This window comes from Nyctereutes procyonoides, unplaced genomic scaffold (assembly GCF_905146905.1).
Source record: "Nyctereutes procyonoides isolate TBG_1078 unplaced genomic scaffold, NYPRO_anot_genome, whole genome shotgun sequence".
Taxonomy (NCBI): Eukaryota; Metazoa; Chordata; class Mammalia; order Carnivora; family Canidae; genus Nyctereutes; species Nyctereutes procyonoides.
Window position 1 is genome coordinate 26,231,345 of NW_026575133.1, and position 9,011 is coordinate 26,240,355.

Here is a 9,011-nt window from a genome sequence, read left to right on the forward strand (position 1 = left end):
GGACCCCTCAGCCCTGTTCAAGCCCACTCAGCCTCTCTGCCTCTCGCGGGACCGCCGCGCCCCGCGCAGCCCCCCGCACGAAGTCCAGCAGCGGGCAGCCTGGCTCCACTCGGCCTGGCGACCCCTGCCTTGGGATGCACTTACGGCACTCACACTAGCCTTCGGCGAGTGTCCTCTGGGTGCTGGCCCGCATGCCAGGCCTAGAGGGTGGGCCCAAAGTCAGGTGACCTTCAAGGAGCCCAGCAGATGCCCACCAAGCTGCATTCGGACCATTTCCAAGCACACGAGCTAGTGGTATTGTAAAAATAGTCGCACCTCCAGAAGGGTCTAGAGATGACTCTCAGCTGCCACCATTGTGCATGGGTGGGCGTCCCCGCACAGAAGTGGGTCCCCTTCCCAGGCCCCCCGGGGCCTGTCTTCACACTATCAGTCAGCACTTCTGCGGGATTCTCCCTCGCCTCCCCCACCTAGAGTCCCGCGCGCCCCTGAAGCTGGTCCTCTGTGCGGCAAGGCCACATGGACAGGGAGCGAGGGGTTATGTGGACCGTGGCTCCCGACAGGGCTGCACAGTCCCATCGCTGTGGGGTTTTCCACATCATCACATCCACCCCCCAATGGCAGACTCGTGGAGAAAGTCCTGGCTGCAGCACGGTGTGACCCTGGGCAAATCGGCCAGCCTCGCAGAGCCTCGGCTTTGTCACCTGTGCAATGGGTACAACAATGAGATGAAACGGAAGCACCCGGTTCTTCGCCATGTTCTCACGACAAGGCACATGGACAATGAGAACTAGGTGCCCGGAGCACTGAGGAAAGGAACACACTGCTTGGGGCAGCCCTGGTGGCCCAGAGGTTTAGCACTGCCTGCAGCCCAGGGCGTGATCCTGGAGACCCAGGATCAAGTCCCACGTCGGGCTCCCTGCGTGGAGTCTGCTTCTCCCTCTGCCTGTGTTTCTGCCTCTCTCTGTGTGTCTCTCATGAATAAATAAATAAAATATTAAAAAAAATAAAAAAGGAACACAACGCTTGTGAGCCTCCTCCTGCCCCTGGGCTAGAGGGGTCCCCGTCTCTGCCCCCATTGCCCAGGTTGCTGAGGGGAGCAGCGTGCAAGGTCTGAACCTCTCAAAGCACCAGGCAGGGACCTGGCATTATGTTAAGTCCCCCACCTAGGGCTGGATTATGTCGGGGAGGACTGGGACAGCATTGCTATTTTTTTTAAGGTTATTTATCTTATTTATTCAGAGCACGTGAGCACCCTCTGAGAGAGAGGGGGAGACGGATCCCAAGCAGACCCCGTGCCAAGCGTGGAGCCCGACGAGGGACTCGATCCCCCCACCCCAAGACCATGACTCGAGCTGAAATCCAGAGTCCAGTGCTTCACGGGCTGAGCCAGCCAGGCGCCCAGCAGTGCCATTTCTGAACAAGCTCCCCGCAGGGTTCTGGAGCAGCTGGCCTGCAAGGCCAGGTTTGGGCTTTTGGTTCAAGCTGGTCAGAGCCACCAGGCTCTTTCCCGACAGGACCACTGGCTCCCGCCCTCCCCATCAAACCCCTTCCTGCAGCCCACCCACCGCCAGGGTCCTCCCCACCTAATTAGCAGGCAAATCCCGTTCTGGGACAACTGAATGGGTCCCTTCTGCTCCGAGGGCATTCCTCACAGTGTCCCTTTGTAGCCAGCCGGCATCCCAACCAGGCCAACCTGGGTCCTCGGCTATTTACCCTCCATGCAAGTTTGACTTCGCCCCTTGGCCCGTGCTGGGGCTCCTGTGAGGCCGCGCTTTCCTCTGGAAAAGTGGCTGGCCATGGGCAGGGCTAGGTCTGGCTGCCACAGAGCTGCCTCGGCTGGTTGTTTGTAGGGGGTGTCAACCCAAACAAACCTACTCCGGAGGCGAGAAGCACAAACAGCCAAGGCCAGGCAGGAGGGGAGGCTGAGTTCTGGCACAAGGGACCCGGCACCGCTCCTGCAGCCCAATTCGCTCCACACCCAGGGCTGCCCAGCTCCCCCACCTTGCACCAGAGCAGCCTAGAGAAGGCTCATCTGAGACGCACATTCCTCCCTGGGGGGGGCCCAGACTCCTCCTCACCGCAGGACAGTGCCCAGACTCCACCAAAGCACAAACTAGCAGAGCACCTCCAGAGAGGGCCAGGCTCCCGGTGGGGTGGCATGGGGTCACAGCTCTGCCTGGGGACTGGGGCTCGGCCCCACGCAGCAGAAACAGGTGAGGGGCACAGAAGCCACTGGTGGGAGCCACCTCCCCCACCCCTGGCCTCCAGACCAGGCTGGACCCAGCCCCACCCCAGACCCTGCTTACCGAACCAGCCCCATCCACTGTTGGGTTGGAGAACATGGGAGCACTGTTGTCTGGAGCATGGGGTTTGGAGTTTCAGTTAACTCCACTCACAGGCCGGCGAGGTGGGTACCAGACTCCACAGGGGTCAAGCCTCTCCTCCTGAAGTCTGAAGACTCTTAAGAGCTGTATGGCCTCCCTGGGACCGGGTCTGGGTACCACCAACTTTGCGGGGCTGCTGTAGGGGTTCATGACTCTAAAGCATGAACTGGCCCTCAGTCAGGAAGGCTAGGATCATTATTCACTCATCAGGTTGAGACCCTGTGCAGACCCCTGGGTGTACTCCAGGGGACAGGTACTGGGCAGGTGAACCTGGGACTAGGACCTCCAGGTCACCCAAGCCCAGGGTGTCCTCACTTCCTTGGGGGCAATGAGCCTTCCTAAGTGAAACACTGACTCAGGTCCTGCCCAAAGCTCCCCACCCAAATCACTAAAATCCGTCACTCTCTTTTTTTAGGATTTTATTTATTTATGAGAGAGAGAGAGAGAGAGAGAGAGAGAGGCAGAGACACAGGCAGAGGGAGAAGCAGGCTCCCTGAGGGGGGCCCAGTGTGGGACTCAATCCCAGGACCTTGGGATCACAACCTGAGCTGAAGGCAGGCGCTCAATCACTGAGCCACCCGGCGCCCCAAATCCCTCACTCTTGACAAGGCCTTGCGGGTTAATGGGTCTGGAGTGGGTAGCTCCCCACCACTCTGTTAGCCTAGCACCTCCTGACCCAGCGCTGGGGTCCATGGGATCCACAATCAGACCCCAGGAGGGTTGTTCCCTGCAGGATTCCTGGGGCCATCCAGACCTACAGAACCCACCTGGGAGCAGGGCCCAGGGCATCAGCACGTTTATCAAGTCTCAGGCCATCCCAGGGCCCTCTGGAGCTTGAGGACTCCCAGAGGAGAGGTCAGGGGCAGAGGCGGAGACAGGCAGGACCAAGAACCCAATGCGCTCTCCCCAACCCAAGACTTTGCTCCCATCTTGTGAATGAGTTAAGTGGTCCAAGGCCATGGGGCCGGGAAGCTTGCCAGGGCCCCTCCCCGGGGCACTCCTCCCTGGAGTGGCAGGGATATCACCCCTCTTAGCTGCCCCTCCATGTCCCTCCCACCCAGGAAGAGAGCGGTAAGCTCAGGTCTGGGTCCCGGGCAGCCTTGCCCTTGGCACCCACACACCCAGGGCCCGCCAGACCTCGCTGGAGCGGCCGGTCACTCTCTGGGTGACCCCGGCAGGACAGGCAGCCACAGCCAGGCCAGCACCAGGGCCCACATCCCACCCTCCCCCAGCCACCGGGGCACACCGAGGCCCAGAGAGCCACCCCCCACCCCCCCACCCCTCCACCCCCCGCCCCTGCACCGCCCTGCAGGGCCCCAAGCCGCAAGCCCCTGGGGGTGAGCAGGGCCCGCCCGCGGGGTCACAGCGCCCCCTGCCCCTGCCCGGTGGGTGCACAGGCGGACCCCTCCCTGCTGCGGCGGCCGCGGGCCTCGGGTCACCACGCCCGGGAGCCCGCACCGCTGCACGGGCACGTGTGGGCCCCGAGAGGGGGCGCGACCCCGGGCAATCGTCTGCGGAGCCCCCGCGGGAGCCTCGTCCCCACGTTTTCCAGCTTCCTACGAGGCGCGGGTTTAACAGCAATAACCGAGGGTCACGGAAGCCGCCTCCGCACCCCGGGCGCCGCCGGGCTCCGCGTCGCGGGCCCAGGGACCGCCGGCGACCCCGGGGCGCAGCCCCCGCCCGCTCCCCAGCCCCTGAGCGCACCCGCCGCGCGGGCGCCGGGACCAAAAGTTGGCGGACAGCGCCCCCTGCCGCCGCGAGGCGCCCGGGCCTGCAAGCGCTCGGCCCAAACGCCGCCCCGGGCTTGCGGAGGGGCCTGGGTCTCGGGGTCGAGGGGTCGAGGGGCGCGGCCACGGCCCTGTCCTCTGCCCGCAGCCCGAAGCCCCTTCCCCGCAGTCATGGGACCTCCCGTTTCCAAGGAGCTGACTCAGAGGAATAACTAAGTCACAAGAGGATCTACACACCTGAGACTGGGGGACGCGAACCTCACAAAAGGCGGGGGGTGCTTTCTGGCAGGTCCCTATCTGACACCGTCTGCGGGGCTCAGACCCCCGGGGGGCTCACGGGGCGCCAAGAGCCCAGCGTTAGGGGCCCAGGCCCACCCAAGTCCCTCGCGGGCCTCACCTCCAGAGACCGGCCCCGCCAGAGCCACACCTGAAGAAATACTGGCTTGATTCAACCCCTCGTTGCATAAGGTTCCCGCAGAGGGAAGAGCTCCCCTGCCACCCGCCTGCCACCCCTGCCCTCATCCCACAGTCTGGGAAACCAGGAGGCTGCCCCCAGGTCCTGGTCCCAGGCCTGCCGCATGGCTGTGTGCGCCGGGCAAGTCCTCTCCCTCCCCCAGGTCCGGGTTCCAACACCCAACCACTGGCGGTGGACCCTCCGTGGCTCCAGAATTCCCGGGCAGACACGGACCCGCACCCAGGTCCGAGCAACAGGTCCTCTTGGGGGAAGGCCTGCCGCTCTGCATGCTGTTCGCATCTTTACTCTTTTTTTTTTTTTAATTTTTTTAAATTTTTTTTTATTTATGATACTCACACAAAGAGACAGAGAGAGAGAGAGGCAGAGACACAGGCAGAGGGAGAAGCAGGCTCCATGCACCGGGAGCCCGATGTGGGATTCGATCCCGAGTCTCCAGGATCGCGCTGGGCCAAAGGCAGGCGCCAAACCGCTGCGCCACCCAGGGATGCCACCCCCCCCCACCCCCGCATCTTTACTTTTAAATCCCTTCCAGGAGTCATGACTTCCACCCGGGTCGTTAGGCTGGGGGCTGGGGAATCGTGCGAGCAGCTCTCACTGTCCCTCTCCCCCCGCCAAGGTCAGAAGGCACCCAGGCCCTCCGCGGCCCGTTGGCCCAGCAGCCAGAGCCACAGTCCTACTGAACGGGCTGCTTTCAACCAGCGCTGCTCTACCCCCACTTATCTTTAGCCACCATCTGCTCTGCACTTAGGTTTTGTGATGCAAATTATAAAAGCCATATTAGCTCAGATATTTCATTAATGATTTGTGGGACTGGACAAGTGCATGGCAGGGGGGGGGATCTCATTTGCAAGTTAATCAAAATAAAGGCTGGGAGCTAATAAAACTCCTCTGAGCCATTATACATGCATGAAACAGTAGAGTCAGTCCTGAAATATATCCCAAAGAGTTTTTCCTAAGTGGACTAAGCTGCTTTTTAAATATATTACTCATTTGAATGGCTCCTGCTGGTGTTTTTAAGAATCCATCCCCCCCAAAAAAAAAAAAAAAGAAGAATCCATTACCCAAGTTAGAAACAAACTGAAATGCTTTTACGCACACTTGGGGCCATTCAACCACTCCTCAGACAAATGAAGGCACTGTCTGTCCCCCGTCCCCCCAGCCCCTGGGCCACCTGGGACTACCCCCTGCCTCCCCAGAGAAGCTTACCTGGCCCAGACAGACCACCCAGGGCTCTAGGCCTCCACTATTATTTTAATAACCTAATAACCTAAGTTTCTTTGCCCTAAGACTTAGTTTTCTCATCTGTGAAATGGGAATGATTGTACCTGTGGTAAAACAACAGATTTGGAATAGTGCTTGGCACACAGTGTTTAATAAATGCTATTTCTTTGAATCACTGCCTCCCCTCTGGGGTTAGTCAAGTGGTACTGCTTTCAAATAAATGTACCAATTAGGGGCACCTGGGTGGCTCGGTCAGTTAAGTTTCTCACTTTGGCTCAGGTCATGATCTCGGGGGCCTGGGATCAATCCCCACATCGGGCTCCCTGCTTAGCGGTCAGTCTGCTTGTCCCTCTGAGTCTTCCCAGCTTGTGCGCTCTAATAAATAAATAACATCTTTTTAAAAAATTAATGTACTAAAAAAAAAAAAAAAACCCATGCAGTCCTCTTTCACCAGTGGCCCCCCAGTGCAAGCCCAGTGCCTGGCATGGTAAGTTGAGTGCATGACCCCTGCATTCACACTCATCCACTCACACATTTACCTTCAACACCCATTTTGCAAAGGCTGCACATTAGACTCCCCTGGGGGGCATCCAATATACAGATTCCCAGGCTCTATCTCCAGAGATTCTGATGCAATTGCTGTGAAGCCTAGATGTTGATACTCATTTTTTAAGCAAACCAGGTGACCCTTGTCTGCAGCCAGCTTTAAGCACACATCTATACCTACAGGTGGCCCCCAGATGGTGTGTTCCTCTCTTATAGGGAAGAGGCTGGGAACTTTTAATTCCTCGTGCCTGAAATGCACTGTAATGTTGCCTCATGTACTGTCCTAGGTAAATCAGGTCTTACCCAACCTCAGTTTTCTTATGTGTGCAAGGATAAATTTAGATCAGGTGTCCTAGAAAGTCAAAATGCAAAGAACAAATCCTCGCTGGGGTTTCTTAATGGGGCTGAATTGTGCCCCTCTTCCCAGATTAATTGGTTGAAGTCCTAACTCCCAGAATGTGACTGTATTTGGAGATGAGGTCGTTAAAGTGGTAATTAAGTTAGAATGAGGTCATTAGAGTGAGCCTTGACCCAGTGTGACTGGTGTCCTTATAAACACACACACACACACACACACACACACACACACGAAAGACCATGTGAGAGGCCCCAGAAGAAACCAACCCTGCAGACACCTTGATGTCAGACCTCCAGACTCCAGAATTGCAAAATAAATTCCTGCCACTTACGGACACTCAGTCCTCTGCACTTTGTTATGGCAGCTCCAGCCAATCAACACATGCTGTGTGACCATTATAAATGCAAAATAACACCTTTCCTTGAGCTTGATTCAACTCAGGGCCTGTATGGGCCTCCTATCTTCTCCATGGCTTTTGCTTCAGGCCGCTCCTCCCTGTCAGGGCACAGCCAGCTCCATTAACTCTGCGCCATCACCTCCTCTGGCTAGCACTCCCATCTACCGGTTTTCTCTTCCTCGGAGAGGGGTGGGGGCCCCTGACTGTGATCACACGCACCTCTTAGGTTACTGACCTAGATTTTCCCCCTACCCTCTAGGGTTCAATGCTCAATGCTTGGACCTCGCCAGAAAGGTAGGCATTACCCTACTTCCTCCCATGGGGAGAATGAGGCTCTAAAGACAAGTCATTGGCTTGACATCCCAAAGCCTCCACCTCCTTCCTGCCTCCCCACTACCTGGGCTCCCCTCACCAGGCTCCCCACGCCACAAACTATAAAGTGCAGCAAGCACGTGGGTCTTTCCTCCTGGTTCTCCACATCCCACACACCCCCTCCCACAAACACAGCCAGCAAACCAGGAAGCCTGCGCTGGGTGAACAGGTCTGCAACATGACCCCCTACCCCACCCCCCACCCCCGCAGCTTTTCTAGTATGTTCAGCATCATCCCACTTCCCTGCTTCCCGCCCTTCCTCCACTGAGGCCAAAGGAATTCCAGACTCCCCAACATCCCACCTTCCTGCACCCAACATCCCACCTTCTTCCTGCACCCGGGGTTCTAACTGCTCCCCAGGGCACCCTGTGCTTTCCTCCTGGGTCCTCTCTCAAGCTGGTAAGGCCTGCAAAGAAGTTAGCAGGAAGCCTACTGGTCTGTTGAACTGACCTAGCCTCCAGGGCTTCTCTGATGGGTGAGAATTGCTGAATGCAAATCAAACGGACTCCTGACTGATGATCATATGCCGGAAGGCAGCATCAGAGGCTGCCTCTGCACGGAGCCCACTGTGAGCTCTCTGGAAATGCACTCAGTCCCGCTCGCACCGAGTTAGGATCTGCATTTTAGGAAGGCCCCTGAGCCAGGTTTCTCAACTCTGACTGCACACATAGTCCTCTTGGGGAGCTTTAAGCCTGCTGATGCTCTGGTGCTACCCTGGAGATTCCAGCAGCCCGGTGGTTCTAATGTGCAGCCTCAAGGCCATCTGGAGGCTCCCATCAGGGACCTCCGGTTGGCCTGGAGGGAAGGCTGAGACTGGCACCAGCACCAGAAATACCCAGCCCTAGAGTCCAAACCAGGGATGGAAAACTGGCTGCCTCTGAACGTGTTGGGAGGAAACCATGCTCCAGTGTCACAGATAGACCCGTCTAGCCTCTGTAAACATTTAAATCATTTAAATGGCCCACCCAGACCATTAAGCGCTGCCATCATGGTACCAGCAGACCCTCCTGTAACCATTCACACATTTAGTCACGAACCCCACGCTGCTACGAGGTAACTCACTGGAACCCAGGAGTTGCAGGGAGCCACATGGCACTAACTGCGTTTAAAAGTTCATTCCCGGGCAGCCCGAGTGGCTCAGCGGTTTAGTGCTGCCTTCAGCCCAGGGTGGGATCCTGGAGACCCGGGATCAAGTCCCATATCGGGCTCCCTGCATGGAGCCTGCTCCCCCCTCTGCCTGTGTCTCTGCCTCTCTATGTCTCTCATGCATAAATAAATAAATAAAATCCCTTTTTAAAAAAATAAAATTAAAAAAACAAAAGTTCATTCCCGGGCTGCCTGGCTGACTCAGTACAGCCTACAACTCTCAATCACAGAGCTGTAAGTTCAAGCCCCACACTGGGTATAGAGATTACTTAAAAATAAATTATTTTTAAAAGTAAAAATAGGGAATCCCTGGATGGCTCGGTGGTTTAGCACCGCCTTCAGCCCAGGGCATGATCCCGGAGTCCCTGGATCAGTCCCACATTGG